Raw genomic sequence first — 19,467 nt, 5'->3', positions numbered from 1 at the left:
ACTGGTAATCAGTTCCCTGGTGGAATCTACCGGAGCAGCTGAGTAGCTGCCTTAGGGATGTGGTCTGCTCCCTGTATATAAGAAGAAGCCTTGAGAACAGTCTCTGCAGCTTTTTAGCATGCTTGGATTCTGCATTTGGCTGAGTCATCAGTGAGTGGCCTGCCATGTTGTCTGCCGATCACGGGACTGTCTCTGGATTTGAACTAGTGGCCTGCCATGTTGTTTGGTAATCTTGGGATTGCACCATTTTATTTGTCGACCTTGGGTTTGTCAGCCTCAGTAGCCAGTAGCTGCTGAGTGAAGAGATGCCTCCAGCTCCAGTGGGCCAGGAGCAAGAGGCAGAGCTGAAGCCCAAGGTCGAAGGACCTTTACCCAGTCCCTAGAGCTGGCACTTTGAACTCAGACTTCTAGCCTCCTAAACTATAAAAGAATAAATCTCTGTTTGTTAAAACCACCCATTTTTGGTACTTCTGGTAGAGAAACTAACCAAACCAAAACTAAACTCACTGCTGTCGAGTTGGATCCAACCCACAGTGACCCTTACTTGGATTTCCGAGGCGGTATCACTATGGAAGTAGATTGTCCAACCTACCTTCTGAGCAGTGGCTGGTGTGTTTGAACCACCACCCTTCTGGTTAGCAATCAAGTGCCTTAGACACTATGCCACCAGAGCTCCTTAGAGAGACACCAGAGGACCAAAAACAATTGGCTTTAAGCAATTGGATTATAATATGTCTGATGTTTCTTCCATCATCTCTCTTTTCCTTGGGGGTTCATTGTTTTTCTTGGATCTTTGGATTTATAGTTTTCATAACATTTGGGGAAATTTTGATCATTATTTTTTCAAATATATATATTTTTTCTGTCCATTGTATTTCTCCTCCCATTTTGGGACACCAATTGCATGTATATCTTGGGTCTTAAAGTTGGCCCACAGCTCACTGGTGCTCTGTTCATTTTTATTTCAGTCTTTCCCCGTATATTTCTGTGTGACATGTTTAATCTTTCCTTTAGCTCTTGAACATGTGGAATACAATTATGATAATTGCTTTAATGTACTTACCTAGTAATTCTATCTTACATGTCATCTTTGGGTTACTTTCAGTTGATTAATTTTTCTCCAAATAATGAATCTTCCTGCTACTTTGCATATGTATTATTATTATTATTATTATTAAATTGGATGCCAGGCACTGTGAATTTTACCTTAAAGCCAAAGCAAACCCACTGCCATAGAGTCGATTCTGACTCATAGTGACCCCCATTGGGTTTTCAAGGTGGTAGATCCTTACAGAAGTAGATTGCCTCATCTTCTTTCCATGGAGCAGCTGGTAGGCTTGAACCACTAACTGCTAACCTTCTGGTTAGCAGTCATATGCCTTAGGCACTACACCACCAGAGCGCCTTATTCTTGTATTCTTATAAATATTCTTGATCTTTGTTCTAGGACATGATTAAGTTACTTGGAAATACTTTTATCCTTTTAGGTCTGGTTCTTAAGTTTTATTAGCTGGAACCAGAGCAGTACTTATTTTATAGTTATTTTTCCCAAAATATCAAGGCAAAACTCTTTTGAGTATTCTACCAATGCTCCATGCATTGTCATGCTTTCCAGTGTGACTGGTGAGAACAGGTATTATTACCAGTTCTACGTGAGTTATGAGGGTATTCCATCTATCTTTTCAGATGGTTCCTTTCCTTCTCTGACCTCAGATAGTTTTGCTGAACACATGTACTGATCAACACTCAGTTGAATACTCAAGCGAGATCCTCTGCCAACCTGTGATCTATCTCTATGCAGCTCTCTTCTCTCTGACACTCTACCCTGTGAACTGGAGCTGCTTTGACCTCCTAAAATTCCCAGATTTGCCTCCTCAACTCAAGGAGACCACTAGAATCTGCCTAGTTTTCCCCTCCCTATGCTGCAACCTAGAAACTAAAAGTGATAAGCTGGGGTCATCAGAAACACATTGTCATTGGGTTGATTCTGACTCATGGTGACCCTACAGGACAGAATAGAACTTCCCAATAGGATTTCCAAGACTATAATCTTTATAGAAGTAGACTGGCACATCTTTCTCCCACAGAGTAGTTGATGGTTCCAACCGCCAACCATTCGGACAGCAGCTGAGTGCTTAATTACTGCACCATCAGGGCTCCTTGGGGGATTATAGAGTCACCTGATTTTTTTTCTATCTCTAAGGAATTGTATTTCTTCATTTTCCATAGTCCAATGTCTTGAGAATCATTACTTTATACATTTGTACAGTTTTTTTTAGTTGTTTCAGGAAGAAAAGTCAATCTTATCCTTATTATTCTGTTTTCCCAGAAGTGGAATTCTGTGATATATTTATTACAGTGTTGCTTCAACTTTTGTGTACTTTGGCATTTTTTCAAAACGCATACAAGCACACTTCATTTTATTGCACCTTGCAGATATTGTGGGGGTTTTTTTCTTCAAATTTGTGCCAACCTTGCATTGAGCTATCTATTGGCACCATTTTTCCAAGAGCATATGCTCACTTCATGTCTCTGTGTCATATTTTGGTAATTCTTGCAATATTTCAAACTTTTTTCATAATGCTATTCATATTTAATAGACTACAGTATCCTGTAAACATCTTTCATATGCACTGGGAAACCAAAAATTTAGTGTGACTCATTTTATTGTGATATTCACTTTATTATGGTGATTTGGAACTGAACCCACAATATCTCCAAGGTATGACTGTACTTTGCAAAATATGACACTTATAATTATTTTTGGAGGTTCCTGCATATCATACATATGGAATGTACTAGTTCCATTTTAAGCTTTATAATTTGTCATTGTATGGCCGTACTATAATTTAACCAGTTCACTACTGATGGGTAAATGGACTATATTTTAATCTTTTTTCTACTGCAAAGATTCCTGCAATAGCCTTGTACATACATGTTTGTATGCATGTGCAAGTATATCTTTAGGATAAATTCCCAGAAAGGCATTGCTAGATTAAAGTTACTTTTGATTATTGCAAATATACAATGAATTGCTAAGCAAAGCAATTTTTTTCAGTTCACTCTTGTGCTGAATCAACATAAATTAAGCCAGTTTTGAAGCAATCCTTTTAATTCTCAATGAATAATGTACTTCTTTATTTTAATGTCTTAATTCAAACCTTGAGTTATTTAACTTAAAGATACCTAATAACACGCAACAGTTTCTTTTTTAAAAAAATTATACTTTATTGTGTTTTTGGTGAAAGTTTACACAGAAAGTTAGGTTCCAATTTGACAATTTCCACACAAATTGTTCAGGACATCAGTTACATTTTTCATAATATGTCAGTATTCTCTTTAATTACATTCTGGTGGGTCCATTTCTAATACTCTAGTTTCCTTGCTCCCATACCTTCTATTCTTTGCTTTAGAACAAATGTGGACTTTTTGGTCTCATACAGATTTTTTTAATTTTTTTATTTTGTAGAGACTGATCTTATGGGTAATATTCGTTATTTTATGTGCCACTCTGCTATTTTGCTGAAAGGCGATATCAGGGAGTAGGTTTGGTTCAAGGTTTAAAGAGTGTCTTAGGACAAATACACAAATTTAGAAATGACAAGGGATAAAAAAATAAACCCAAAGAACATTTTCAAAATAGAGCTTACTTCCCATAACTCTGCAATTAAATTTGAAAACTTATATGAAAGGGATAATTTTTTAGAAAAATATAATTTACTACATTTATTATTTACTGAAACTGACTCCAGAAGACATAAAAAATCTAAATAAATTAATTTTCATTGAAAAGAACTAGATAACATTTCAGAGTTAATACCCAAAGACATACCAGGTCCAGATAGTGCCATGTACAAATCCTACCAAAATTTTAAATAGAAGATACTCCCAAACCTCATTGAAACTATTCTAGAGAAATAAAATATTCCCTAAAATTTTCATAAAAAAGGTACAACATCAATAATAAAGCATGACAAAGATTACATCTCACTAAAAAAATAACCATCTTAATTATGGATACTATTGCAACAATTAGAAATAAAATATTAGAAAAAAATAATTCTACAGCAAATTAAGAGAATGATACATATTAGGGAATCAAGACTCTCAGAGTAAGAGAAAATCAAAGAAATTTAAATATAAACCTGTAATGTTATATTGGGAATATCAGTGTGAACTCATGACTCTTTTAAAAAGAACTTTCTATCTCTATCTATTAGAAGGGCTTAGAAAGAATTTCACTCCAGAGGTAATAAGGATCTTACCAAGCAAATATTGGTTTCTAAACAGCATTCCCCACTACGTGCTGGGTTACAGAGTAGGTATATGTTTAGTTTCATAAGATATAGTTTTACTATTTCCTAAAGTAGTTGTATCATTTTATATTTTCATCAACAGTATATGAAAATTCCAATTGCTCCATGTTCACATCAACATTTGACATTGTCAGTCTTTTTTACTTTTAGGAATTGGGTGGATGGGTAGTACAGTTTGACTGGTTTTAACTTGCAGTTCCTGATGAGTAATGATGTTGAATTTTTTCTTCATATGTTCTAGCCATTTGTATAGCCTCTTTCATGACGTTTCTGTTAGACTCTTATGCCCATTGTTAATATTGACTTGTTTGTCTTTTTATTATTGTATACCGTACTCTGGATACAAATCCTTTTGTCACAAATATGCATAATAAATGCTTTCCCCTAGTCAATGTTGTTGGGTGAGCAGAAGTTTTTAATTTTGACGAACTAAAATTTATTTTTTATTATTTAATTTGTATTTTATTTTATGGTTATTCCTTTCTTCTTGTTGAAGAAAACTTTGCCTATACCAAGTCATGGAAACAGTCTCCTATGTATAGAAACATAGTGCATTTGCTTTTTTATGCTTAGATCTATGAACCATCATGAATTGACTTTTGTGCACGGTATAAGTAAAGATCAAGTTTTATATTATTTTATTTTCATGTAGCATATAGACAGACCTTCCCCTGTGCCAACACTAATTGTTGAAAAGTCTTTCCTTTCCTCATTGCACTGATTTGTTGCTTTTGTTAAAAAACAAATGACAATATTTTGTTTGTTTGTTTGTTTTTATGTGCCATCGAGTCAGACCCGACTCATAGCGTCCCCTCCTTGGGTTGCCGAGGCAGTATCATTACAGAAGTAGATTGCCCAATCTTCCTTCCGAGGAGTGGCTGGCAGGTTTGAACCGCCAGCCTTCTGGTTAGAGGTCAAGTGCCTTAAGCACTATGCTACCAGAGCTCCTAATGACAATATAAATACAATATAAATATGTATATATTTCTAGATGTTACTCTTTTGCCTGATTTAAATATCTGCCCTGACACCAATATCACTCTATCTTGATTGTTGTTGTTGTTATGTGCCGTCGAGTCGGCCCCGACTCATAGTGACCCCTCCTTGGGTTTCCGAGGCAGTATCACTACGGAAGTAGGATTGCCCAACCCTCTATCTTGATTACTCTAGCTTTTTAATGAGTTTTGAAGTCACATAGCATAAGTTCTCTGAATTTCTTGTTTTATTTTTCAAAAATGTTTTCTGGCTATCCTAGATACTGTGTTGTTTGAACAGAACAAGGGGACCCTGCATGGTTTAAAATCAGGAAGGGAGTGTGTCAGGGTTGTATCCTTTCACCATACTTATTCAATCTGTATGCTGAGCAAATAATCTGAGAAGCTGAACTATATGAAGAAGAAGGTGGCATCAGGTTTGGAGGAGGACTCCAACAACAACCTGTGATATGCTGACAACACAACTTTGCTGAAAGTGAGGATGGCTTGAAGCACCTGCTGATGAAGATTGAAGACTACAGTCTGCAGTATGGATTACACCTCAATATAAAGAAAACAAAAACCATCACAACTGGGCCAATAAGCAGCATCATGATAAATGGAAAAAAGATTGAAGTTGTCAAAGACTTCATATTACTTGGTTCTACAAAGTATTTTCTGTTTTCTAATGTTATTTTAAATGGAACTTTTCAAAATTCTATTTCAATTATTTGATGCTAGTCATAAAAATGTCATTGGTTTTTGTGTATTGACCTTTATTCAATGACTTTGCTAAATTCAGTTAACAGTTGTAGCAGTTGTTTTGGGATTTCTCTGGATTTTCCAGGTAAATAAGGGAACAAGGGAAGTTTTACTTTTTGTTTCTAGTACTTGCCTTATTGTTATTGCTATTTCTTGCTTTTATTTCTACCTCTTGCCTTACTGTACTGGCTATTTCCTGCAGTACAAAGTTAGACAGAAGTCATTAGAGTCCATGTTTTTGCTTTGTTCCTGGTTTTACCCACCTCACTGCCATGGAGTTGATTCTGACTCAGAGGGACTCTGTAGGACAGAGTAGAATTGCCTCAGAATTTCCAAGGCTATAAATCTTTATGGAAGCAGATTGCCACATGTTTATCCTGAGGAGTGGCTGGCGGGTTCAAACCACTCCCTTTCAGTTAGCAGCTGAGTGGTTAACCACTCAACAACCTGGGCTTCCGTTCCTGGTTTTGGGAGGAAGGTACTCAAAGTTCATGTTTACTGTAGGATTTCCATAGATACGTTTTATCAGACAGTAAATTTCCTCTATAGTTTGCTGAGAGCTTTTAGAATGATAAGTATTAAGTTTTATCATATATTTTTTTGTGCATCTATTGAACTAATGTTTTTTTTTCTCCTTCATTCAGTTGATATGGAAGATCACATTGCTTAATTTTCAACTGTTAAACCAGTTTTGTGTTTCTGGAATAAATTCTACTTGGTTATGGCATATCCTTTTTATAGATCACTGAACTTCATTTGTTAATATTTTTGTTGAGGATTTTCACGAGGGATTTTGATCTGTAATTTTTTTGGCAATGTCTTATGTGGTTTTGATATCAGGGTTATGCTGTCCTCGTAGCATGAGCTGGAAAAGATTCCCTACTCTTATGTTTTTTGTAAGAGTTTGTGTAAGGTTGAAGTTATCTCTTTCTGATTTGATAAGATTCTCCAGTGAAACCACTCTTTGTAAGAGGTTTTTGGTAATGAATGCAATTTCTTTAATACATAAAGGGCATTTAGATTTTTCAGTTTCATCTTGTGTCAGTTTTATTAAGTTGTATATTTAGAGTAACTTATCTATTCCTTAGAAGCTCTGGTGGCATAGTGCCTAAGGCATTTGACTGCTAAACAGAAGGCTGGTGGTTCAAACCCACCAGCCACTCCTTGGAAGGAAGACTGGGCAATCTACTTCTATAGAGATACCACCTCAGAAACCCAAGGAGGGGTTGCTATGAGTTGGAATGACTTGATGGCAGTGTGTTTGGTTTTGGTTTTTATTGATAATTTGTGTTATCTCTTGATCAGATTAAGTAGGCTTTATCAATTTTGTTGATTTTTTCAAAGAGCCAACTTTAAGCTTTGATATTTTCTGTATCATTTATTTTCTATTTCATTGGTTTTTGTTCTTACATTTTTTCTACTTTCTGCCTTTCTACTTTGTGCCTCTCTTTTTCAGGACTTGAAGGAGAAACTTAGGTTTTTAATTTTAAAACATTTGTTTTATACTATAAGTTTTAAGTGATAAGTTCCCCTCTGTACTACTTTAGCTGCATGTCACTTTTGATATGTTTTCTTTTCATTAAAACCCAGAGTTAAATCATTTTTAAAATTTCTTATGATTGTTTTCTTTGATCCAGGACTTATTAAAAGTATTGTTAATTCTCAAATCTCTGGGATGATTCTAGATATCTTACTTGTATTAACTAGTACTTTAATTCCATTGTGAACAGAACATATAGTCTGTATGATCTGTCTTTTAAAATCCTCTGAGACTTGGTTTTTTGGCCCAACATTTTCCTAATTCATGCACTTGAATAGAATATGTATCCTGCAATTGCCAATTGTGATGTTCTATAACCATCAATTAGGTTAAGGAGGTTGATAGAGTTGTTCAGAGCTTATGTTCTTGGTGATTTTTTTTTGTCTAGTTTTTTTTTTTTTTTTCCCCCTATCAATTTCTGGAAATGGAATTAAAATCTCCAAAAAGAATCATGGATTTGTCTATTTCTTCCTTTAGTTCTGTCAGTTTCTTAAAAATTGTGATTTGGGTGAAAGTTTACAGAGCAAATTCATTTTCCATTCAACAGTTCATACACATTTTGTTTCATGACATTGATTACAATCCCCATGATGCAACAGCTCTCTTCCCACTTCCTCCCTGTGGCTACTTGTTCCCTGTGTCCTCCTTTCCTGTCCCTGAGCTGTCTCCCTGTGCAAATACTGCCCTTTTGATCTCCTGTGACTGATTGTTCTAAGGAATACACCTACCTCGTGTAAATGTTACCTTTTGGGCCTGTCCACTGTCTGGCTGCTAGCCACTGCAGTGAGTTCAATCCTAGGCCCGAAGAGTGACTAGGGGCTAGACCTCATTGCCCTTTAGCACTTTCTAGAGGTCTTTTGCGTTGGATCTTCCCAGTCCACTATGACATCTGATTTCTTGACTGCTCCTTCCATTGGTGTTGATCGTGGAAACAAGTAAAATGAGATCTCAGGGGTTAGTTCTGTCAATTTTTGTGTTGTGTGTTTTAAACTCTCTTATTAGCTTCATACACATTTATAATTCTTATGCCTGCATGATGAATTGAACTTTTGTTTTGAAATCTGCTTTGTCTGATTTTAAATCCCCTGATTTAGTCAAACTCACTGTTTCCATGGTATATCTTTTCCATCCTTTTACTTTCAAAATATCTGTTTCTTTATACTTAAAATTCCTCTCTTGTAGACAGTGTATTGTTGAGTATGGATTTTTTTTTTTTAAGTTTCACAATCTCTGACTTTTAATTGAAGTATTTAGCCCAATTGATATAATTATCAATTTGACTGGATGTAGGTCTACAGTTTGTCTCATCCTTTCCGAGACAGAAGCTGAATCAGGTCACAGTGTCAGTCTTCAAAGAGGCATCATTGCCCTTTAGCACTTTCTAGAGGTCTTTTGCGTTGGATCTTCCTAGTCCAATATGACATCTGATTTCTTGACTGCTGCTTCCATTGGTGTTGATTGGGGAAACAAGTAATATGAGATCTTTGACAACTTCAATCTTCTTTCCATTTATTGTGATGCTGCTTATCCCTGGAGGGTGGTATTTGAGAACTCACATCACTAAGAGACCCCTTCTACCCTCTTGTTCCTTCATGACATCAGGGCACTGTCCCTAGACACCAGCCACATGCTGGCTTCCCCTCATGATGGTTCAGTTGCTGTTGTGACCTATCAGAGTTTGCACTGAGCCTGACCTCCAGGAGCCTGTGACAGACAGCTGTAGATCATGGGTCAAGGTCTTGCCTTGTGAATATGGTTCCTTTACCCTTCTATCTCCAATTTGGCCTCTGTCTTCAGGAATTCATGTTTCTTTCCCAAGATCCTGGTGAGTATTCCACTAGGGAGTGTCTTCTTGAATCATCCTCCCTTCCTCAGACAACCAAGGCCTGACCAAGAACTTGAGAATTAGGGGTCCTCCATGGCTGGTAAGTTTACCATGCAGGCTGGGCTCAGACCTGTTGAACTCACCCTTGAGTGAAAGCCTAGGGAGATGCTCACTTTCTCTCTACTCTGCTGCTTAAGGTTGAGCAGGAGAAGGTAAATTTAGGAGATTCTTTTTGAAACAATGATTTTGAGAGAAGGCAGGAAATTGCTGTTTTTAAGTCTCCACAGAGAAAAGTCTTCAGAGAGATTCACCTATAAGCATCGTGACCTTGGGTAGATTGTTTAACAATGTGGAGTCATAGTTTCATCATCTCTGAAAGGAAGTGGGATAATAATTTACACTTTTTTTTCAACTTTTTATTGTGATTTGAGTGAAAGTTTACAGAGCAAATTTGTTTCCCATTCACCTGTTCATACATATTTTGTTTCATGACATTGAATGCAGTCCCCGCATTGTAACAGAACTTTTCCGCTACCTCCCTGTGGTTCTTACATTTCCATTCTTCCTTCTTTCCTATCCATTCCTGCCTTCTGAGATTCATCCCTAGGTAAATGCTGCCATTTTGATCTGTATGGTTGATTGTTCTAAGGAGTGTGTATATCCCTAGTGTTATTGTTCACCTTATAGGCCTGTCTATTGTTTAGTTGAAAGTTGAGCCCTGGGAGTGAGTTCCAGGCTTGAAGGGTGACTAAAGGCCATATCCCCTTACTATTTCTGTCGTTGTATCAATATCAGGCTGTTTTGACTACTGTGGCAGTGTAGTATGTTTTGAGATCCAGAAGTATGAGACCTCCTACTTTGTTCTTCTTCAGTAATGCTTTGCTTATCCTAGGTCTCTTTCCTTTCCATATAAAGTTAGTGATTATTTTTTCCATCCCCTACCAGCCACTCCTCGGAAGGAAGGTTGGGCAATCCTACTTCCGTAGTGATACTGCCTCGGAAACCCAAGGAGGGGTCGCTATGAGTCAGGGCTGACTTGACGGCACATAACAACAACAACAACAACAGGAGATCTGGTGGTGTAGTGCCTAAGTCATTTGACTGCTAACCAGAAGGCTGGCAGTTCAAACCCACCAGCCACTCCTTGGGAGGGAGGTTGGGCAATCTACTTCTGTAATGATACTGCCTCAGAAACCCAAGGAGCGGTCACTATGAGTTGGATCTGACTCCACAGCAGTGAGTTTGGTTTTTTGTTTTATTCACTAATAAACCTCATCATCATGAATATTGTTTTTGAGTTCTGTGTGGCCATTGCAATAATTATTAAACACAGAAATGAAATAGAGGGTGCCCTGGGAGGGACAGTTGGTATCAGAATTAGTGAGAAGAATGAAGAGTAACAGCATGTCTGATCTCCCTTCATAGGAATCAACCTTGAACTGTTGACACTGATGGTGATCCTTTCTCCCCTTCATGAGTTAAAGAGTTAAAGGAGGTCAGTTGAAGCCACCCCTACATCCTTTTTCCAGTTGGCATAAGAAATAGGATTCATTGTAATAGTTCCAGACTCATGGAAGCATGAGACTTTGTAAGAGAAAGAAGGAAGAGACCTAGAAGTGAAACTTTTGATTCTTAGATGGGTACTTTGGTTGTTGTTACCTGTAATGGCTGAAAGGCGTGTGAGTGATATTATGGTGAAGCTGAGGACAGAAAATCCTGGGGCAAGGGCCAGGTGTATTAGATCCTGGCGCACGGGCCAGATGATTGATAATGGGCCAGGGTCTACTAGTTCCACCTATGCAGAGGCCTAAGGCCAAATGCATATGAATGGAAATATAGTCAAGGTTTGGAGAAGAGACGATGAAAGTGGAATGTTTTGAAAAGGGTTATGTGTTTATCTGAATCAACAATGGACATTGAATGTTTCTCTTATCTAGCTGTATGATAGAAATGAATATTGGGTATTCTCAATTATAAGCAAACAAACAAAAACCCAAACCCACCGCCATCAAGTCATTTCTGACTCACAATGACCCCTTCTTGGTTTCTGAGGCAGTATCTCTATGGAAGTAGATTGCTCAACCTTCCTTCCGAGGAGTGGCTGGTGGGTTTGAACCACCAGCTTTCTGGTTAGCAGTCAGATGCCTTAGGCACTATGCCACCAGAGCTCCTATTCTAGATCATATAAAGCATATAAGTCTACCTTCAGCCAATACTAGGTTAGATAAACTAAAAGGGGAACTAGAATTTTCCCACAAGAAATGCAGGCTTTTTTTGTTTCAAGCAACAGCCTTGTGTATAGAGTATTGGAACTTTAGGTCAAAAATCTGATTCCCACCCAGAACCTTCAGAATCAGAAGATTTGGATTTGAAAAGACATTCAGACCCACTAAGAACTACTGAGAGAACTGGAGGTTTTTCCTTTGAAGGAAGGACCTGCAGGGGAAAAAAACTGTTTGGCTTTTTGACTTTCAAGCAAGCAGTTTGCCATTGGATACATTGAGGCAGGAAAAAAGTTAGTACCCATCAAAATAAAACAAAACAAAACCCTTCCAGAGCTAGAAAGGAGCTGATGAGTAGACAGCCTGGTGTCATGTTTGTGTTGACTACCTGAGCCTACTTGATGATTGATGAGTGTAAGTAGGAGAGGTGTAGCAATGAAGAAACAGGCTGACCTAGCCCACAGAGACTAAGGATAAAGGAAGAAGGGCTGGCCAGTCTGAAACACTGCAAGGAGTTGTGTGGACTCCTGAGCCTACAGATGGTGCCTGTTGACCTAACCCAGGGGGCTAGGAATAAGAGAAAACAGAGACAGAGACAGAGACAAAGAGAGAAGCCTGGCCGGTTAGAAGCACAGCCAAACCCAAACCAAACCCACTGCCACCAAGTCAATTCCAACTCATAGTGACCCCCTTTGGGTTTCTGAGGCAGTAAATCTTTACAGAAGTAGATTGCCCAGTCTTCCTTCCATGGAATGGCTGGTGGAATTGAACTACCAACCTTCTGGTTAGCAGTCAAATGCCTTAGGCACTGTGCCACCAGCGTTCCTTTACTCTGTTATGAAACTTGGCTATCTAAAGTGAAGGAGGGTGTGTGTGTAAATGCTCAAGCTTACAGCTGGTACCCATTGGACTAGCTTGGATGGCTAGGGATGAACTGACCAGACTTGACTGAAGAGAAAGATGTTTGACACTGTGGGCTGGTGCAAATTGCTGCAATTTGATAGTTTGCTCTGGACTGGACTTAGCTTATGGATGCAGATGCTCAAAGTTCTAACTGGAACAGAAGATTCTTCAGAACAAGGAACATGCTGGTCTCCTCGCAGGACTGGTTTGATAGGGACTGGCAATTCAGAAATTGGCTATCTAAAATTGAGGGAGATAAGGGCATGAAGTGGCTGGCTTACATGCTTTCATGAGGGGGCTTATACTTAAAATGATTGGGAACAGGAAGTTAATCTTTGAAGGATGAAAGGGCCAGTAACTACATGAGCCAGGGGGTGGCCTGTAGTACAGTAAATTACTTGGTATGGCTCTTCTAGCCATGGTATTTGTGACTCCCACCAGATGAATGGGTGGAACTATGCAAATGTGAGATGCTCGTGGGGATTGTATAGCTTATTCATAATGTAAATAAAGTACATGGCACCTTTATGAAGGTGGGGCCATGGAAATAAGGTGTATGGAACCCTAACACGGGGTTGATGAGTTTTGCCATCTCATTAGATGAGCCATCCCAGAAGTGGAATAAGGGAGAATCTCATTATCATCAGGAAAGAAGAGCTGAAAGTGGTGCGCATACTTGGACTTGAGGTCCCTGCACTGAGACGTTTTGATTACCTCTGACATTTTCAAGGAGAAGCCGTCCAAGACTCTCTCCTAGCCTCTGGTATTTCCTGGCATTCCTTGACTTGCAGCTGTGGCATCACATGACTCTGTGTCTCTTCTCCTCTTTGTAGGGACACCAGTCATACAGGACAAGGACCCACCCTTCTCCAGTATAACCTCATGTTAAGCTAACTGATGACATCATGAAAGATCTTATTTCCAAATAGGGTCATATTTACAGGAGTTACATGGAAGCAAAGCATACTCAGAGAGTTGAAGATGCTTACTTGACACATATCTGCTTGGGGACACAATTCAACCCACAATAGAGGTCACTGTTTAATCTTCAGCTACTACAAACCCCACCTGCTCATTCTATTTTCTTTTTCCCCTCTCCACTCTCTATAGGAGCTCTGATGGCATAGTGGGTAAGGCATCTGGCTGCTAACCAGAAGGTCAGTGGTTCAAATCCACCAGCTGCTCCACAGGAGGAAGATGAGGCAATCTACTTCCATAAAGCTTTACAGCCTTGGAAACCCAGTGGGGGTCGCTATGAGTTGGAATTGACTCCATGGCAGTGTTTTCCAATTAATAACTAATTTTCTTTTGCTCTTGTTTTTGTTTTATCTTTTTCCCCTTTTCTTCTCTTTCCTCTTTTCCACCCTCCCTTTTGCAAGTCATACTGTTGTTGTTGTTGTATGCCGTCGAGTCAGACCTGACTCATAGCGACCCCTCCTTGGGTTTCCGAGGCAGTATCACCACAGAAGTAGATTGCCTCATCTTCCTTCCGAGGAGGGGCTGGTGGGTTTGAACCGCCAGCCTTCTGGTTAGCAGTCAAGTGCCAGAGCTCCCCAAGTCATACTAGTAGAATTTAAATAGAGTTAAGAGTTAGTTCTTGTTAGATAGATAGAGATAAATATTGATTTGGGTGAAGAGAAGGGCAATGTACCAAATGTGAGTGACCAATATGGCAGCACTGAGGATGAGAAAGACAGAGAGAGTTACATGGGCAGTACAAACAACAAATATGAACCCCTTTGCATATACAATACTGAGTTGTCAGTGAAAGCAAACATGGGTATAGGGACGGATAGATGGGTGAACAAGCTAAACAATTAGGTATGTCTAAATGGAGAGTGTATCCAAGATCATATACAGGGTTGGCAGACAATGGCCCTATAAATTCATGTGAATGATCAGAATTCCCAGGTGTATAGTAGAGCTGACAAGGGGCAAGGTTATGGTCATTACTTGGTCACAGCCAGCTACCCAGAGGGACCGAGTAGTTGATCCTGCGGGCTTGGGACCATAGTCGCAGGGGACATCAAACTCAATTGGCATAACATACTATACAAAACATTGTTCCACCTCCTACTTTGGCGAGCAGCGACTGGGACCTTAAAAGCTAGGAAGCTGCCATCTAGATGCAACAACGTGTCTCTCCTCGTCAAGAAGAAAGAAGAAAACCAAAATTGATGGAAACAATCAGTCCTAGCGACTGGTACACCATCCAATCTGCAACCTATACAACTATGAGACCAGAAGAACTAGATGGTGCCCAGCTACCACTGCCATCCACTTGGAAGGGATGTAGGAGATCCTGCATAAAGAGGGAGAACAATGTGGTACAAAACTCAAAATCATTTGGAGGCAAAAAAAAAAAAAAAGAAGGTGGGGACCAGGTTTGCTGGTCCAATGGAGCCTGGTGTAACCACTGAGACTATGGCCCCTAGCTGCCCTTCAGGTCTGGAATTGAACCCACAACTGTGGTTTCCAGCCAAACAAAGTACAGGCATGTGAGTTAAACATTTACCTCAAGTAGACACACGCCCTGGAGAGAACAATCATGGGAGAAGGAAGGGCTGCTTATGCACAGGGAGATAGCTCAGGGTGCAGAAGAGTATGAAGGGATGGACACTGGGAGGAGGTAACTATGGGGAGGAAGTGGGAGGGGAGCTGCTGCATTGTAAATTTTGGTCAATGACATGAGACAAAGTATATATGAACTGCTGCATGAAAAGTGAATTTACTCTGTAAATCTTCACCCAAATCCTAATTTAAAAAAAAAAAGAGTTAGTTCTTGGTTGATTGAAATTGACTTTAGATCAAAAACAGGTAATTCAGAAATCACACGGACATAAGCTGGTTCGTGTCTCTGCAAAGAAACAAAACCTTTCTATTTCTGGAGCAGCCCACAGTTGAGTTTTTGCAATGGATCAGCCACTTGCAATAGATTTTTAAAATCTTGCAACTTGGTTACACAATACTCACAACTGGCCTCAAACCTTACTTCTTGTAAGAGAAAATCAAAATTGACTAACCCCCATGCTGCCTGTGAAGGAGTGAAACCGTGTGTTGATAAGTGCAGATATATTTTAATATCAAAGACTAGGGACAGAAAACAGTAGGGCATATGTTGTTGCTGTAGTTGTTAGGTGCCATGGAGTTGTTTCCGACTCATAACAACCCTATGTACAACAGAATATAGGGCTTATAGGAAAATCTCAATGCATTATAAAAAAAAAAAAAAAAAAACCCAAACTCACTGCCGTCGAGTCAGATCTGACTCATAGTGACCTGTCCTTGGGTTTCCAAGGCCATATCACTACGGAAGTAGATTTTGCAACCTTCCTTCTGATACTAGATTATAAAAAGGACAAACTATTTAAGCCACAATGGAATTCTATTAGAAATTAATGCTAGCTCTCTTCACCAAAACCTTCCAACTAGAAACATTAAAATATTCTAAATAACTGAGTGAATGTCTTAAATCCAGTACATTTCTTATGGATCCTCTTATAAGAACCAATAGCAGAATCACAGGACAGAACTCCAGGGTTTGGAGCAAATCTGTGACTCTTTCTAAAGATGACTATCCCTTGTTTGGAAAGCTGTTCCTGGCTTGTTACTGCATCCACAGAATCTGAATGTGTGAACACACGACACCAAGGGTGTTGTGACCTGAACTGCACATCATATACTGGTTACTGTCTGAGATATCAAACCATGATATTGGGTGTGCATAGCAGCATTCCATATCCATGGAAATAGTGTGTATGGGGTCAGTCAAGCAAGTCTCAAGGGCACAGGGGAATGCCCCAGCAGGTGACCTAGACTCCCATGGCACCCATTCCTCCTACCACCCCCTCAGCCCACATTTACGGCCTCAAGAGGATCCCCTTGTGACCTCTTTACAGAGGAGAGAAAGCACAGGCCTAACTTATTGATGGATTCACATAGTGAGCTGGTACTAGGTACCTCAGAGGTGGCCTTCAGAGAGTGGTATAAGGAAATCCTTCTAGTGGGCAGAACTCTGGAGGTCCAGCTTGTGAGGAGGAAGATATGGCCCCAAGGTCCATTTTTGCATGGATTCACAGTTGGCCTCAAGGAATTGAAAGTAATAAAAGCATACAATTAAAGATAGGGTGTGCTGGGGGGAGACATCTGGATGGTCCTTGGGGGATGGACACAGAGTAAGAAGTGTCCCATATCCCCAGAGTCCACTAGTGTACATGCACCAAGGACAAGACTCCTAGTACAGGTACACCTCATTTTATTGTGTTGTGCTTTGTTGTGCTTTGCAGGTGTTTTGTGTTCTACGAATTGAAGGTTTGTTGCAACCCTGTGTTGAGCAAGTCTGTGAGTGCCATTTTCTCAATGGCATGTACTCACTTCCTGTCTTTGTGTCACATCTTGATAAATCTCACCATATTCCAAACGTTTTCATTTTTATTGTATCTGTTACAGTGATCTGTGATCAGTGATCTTTGATGTTACTATTGTAATTGTTTCGGGGCATTACAACCTGCACCCATACAAGATGGCAAGCACTTGTTAAATGTATGTTCTGACTGCTCTGCTGACTGGTCATTGCCCATCTCTCTCTCCTTGGGCCTCCCTATGCCCAGGGACGTATTGAAATCAGGCCAATTAATAACCCTACAATGGCCTCTAAGTGTTCAAGTGAAAAAAAGAGCCACAGGTCTCTCACCTTAAATCAAAAGCTAGAAATGATTAAGCTTAGCAAGGAAGGCATGCCAAAAGCCAAGATAGGCTGAAAGGTTGGTTTCTTGCACCAAAGAGTTAGCTAAGTTGTGAATGCAAAGGAAAAGTTCCTGAAGGAAATGAAAAGTGCTAGTCCGGTGAACACATCGTAGTGCCTAAGGCACTTGACTGCTAACCAGAAGGCTGGCAGTTCAAACCCACCAGCCACTCCTGGGAAGAAAGATGGGGCAATCTACTTCCGTAGTGATACTGCCTTGGAAACCCCAGGAGGGTTCACTAGGAGTCTGGTCTGACTCGAGGGCACATAACAACAACAACAACAGTCCGGTGAACACATGAATGAGAAGAAAGTGAAACAGCCTAATTGCTGATATGGAGAAAGTTTCAGTGGTCTGGATAGAAGATCAAAAGAGCCACAGCATCCCCTTAAGTCAAAGTCTAATCCAGAGCAAGGCTCTAATTCTCTTTAATTCTGTGAAAGCTGAGAAGTAACAAAACTATAGAAGAAAAGCTTGAAGCTAGCAGAGATTGGTTCATGAAGTTTAAGGAGAGAAACCATCTCCATAATATGAAAAGTGCAAAGTGAAGCAGCAAGTGGTGATGTAGAAGCTGCAATGAGTCACCCAGAAGATCTAGTGAAAATAATTGGTGAAGGTGGCTACCCTAGACAACAGATTTTCAATGTAGATGAAACAGCCTTATGTTGGAAGAAGATGCTACCTAGGACTTCCATAGCTAGAGGAATGCTTGACTTCAAAGCTTCAAAGGACAGGCTGACTCTCCTGTTAGGAGCTAATGCAGCTGCTGATTCTTTTGGCAATCCACAGTGCTTTCAGCATTCTCTGCCAGCCCCACAACTCAAAAGCATTGACTCTTCTTCGGTCTTCTTTGTTCATTGTCCAGCTCTCACATTGATATGAGGCGATTGAAAATACCATGGCTTGGGTTAGGTGCATCTTAGTTTCAAGGAGATATCTTTGCTCTTCAAAGAGGTCTTTTGCAACAGATTTGCCCAATGCAATACGTCTTTTGATGCCTTGACTGCTGCTTCCATTCGCGTTGATTGTAGAACGAAGTAATATGAAGTCTTTGCCAACTTCAATCTTTTCTCCATTTATCTTGATGCTGCTTACTGGTCCAGTTGTGAGGACTTTTGTTTTCTTTATATTGAGGTGTAATCCATACTGCAGACTGTAGTCTTTAATTTTCATCAGTAAGTGCTCCAAGTCATCCTCACATTTAGCAAGAAAAGTTGTTGTTGTTGTTAGGTGCCATCGAGTTGTCTTTGACTCCTAGTGACCCCATGCACAGGAGAACGAAACATTGCCCAGTCCTGTGCCAGCTCCGTGATCCCTGCTATACTTAAGCCCATCACCACAGCCACTGTGTCAATCCCCTCTTTCGTCGACCCTCAACCTTACCAAGCATGACATCTTTCTCCAGAGAATGGTCCCTTCTGATGTGACCAAAGTAGGTGAGATGAAGTCTGACCAAAAATGTTGTGTCATCTGCATATCTCAGGTTGTTAATGAGCCTTCCTCCAATTCTGATGCCATGTTCTTCATATAGTCCAGCTTCTCAGATTATTTGCTCAGCATACAGATTGAATCAGTGTGGTGAAAGGATACAACCCTGATGTGCTCCCTTCCTGATTTTAAACCATGCAGTATCCCCTTGTTCTGTTTGAATGACAGCCTCCGGGTCTATGTACAGGTTCCTCATGAGTACTATTAAGTGTTCTAAAATTCCCATTCTTCTCAATGTTATCCACAATTTGTTATGATCCGTGCAATTGAATGCATTTGCGTAGCCAATAAAACACAAGTAAACATCTTTCTGGTACTCTTTGCTTTCAGCCAAGATCCATCTGACATCAGCTATGATATCCCTTGTTCCATGTCTCTTTTTGAATCCAGCTTGCATTTCTGGAAGTTCTCTGTCAATATACTTCTGCAATGTTTTTGAATTATTTTCAGTAAGATTTTACTTGTGTGTGATATCAATGATATTGTTTGATAATTTCCACATTCTGTGGGATCACCTTTCTTTGGAATGGGTACAGATATGGGTCTCTTCTAGTCAGTTGTCCAGGTAGCTGTCTTCCAAATCTCTTGGCATAACTGAGTGAGTGCTTCCAGCACGGCATCCATTTGTTGAAACATCTCAATGGGTATTCCGTCAATTCCCGGAGCCGTGTTTTTTTTTTTTTTTGTTGTTG

Source organism: Orycteropus afer, unplaced genomic scaffold (assembly GCF_000298275.1).
Source record: "Orycteropus afer afer isolate SDZICR_OR568_19922 unplaced genomic scaffold, OryAfe1.0 scaffold00099, whole genome shotgun sequence".
Taxonomy (NCBI): Eukaryota; Metazoa; Chordata; class Mammalia; order Tubulidentata; family Orycteropodidae; genus Orycteropus; species Orycteropus afer.
Note: the sequence above shows the minus strand (reverse complement) of the source record.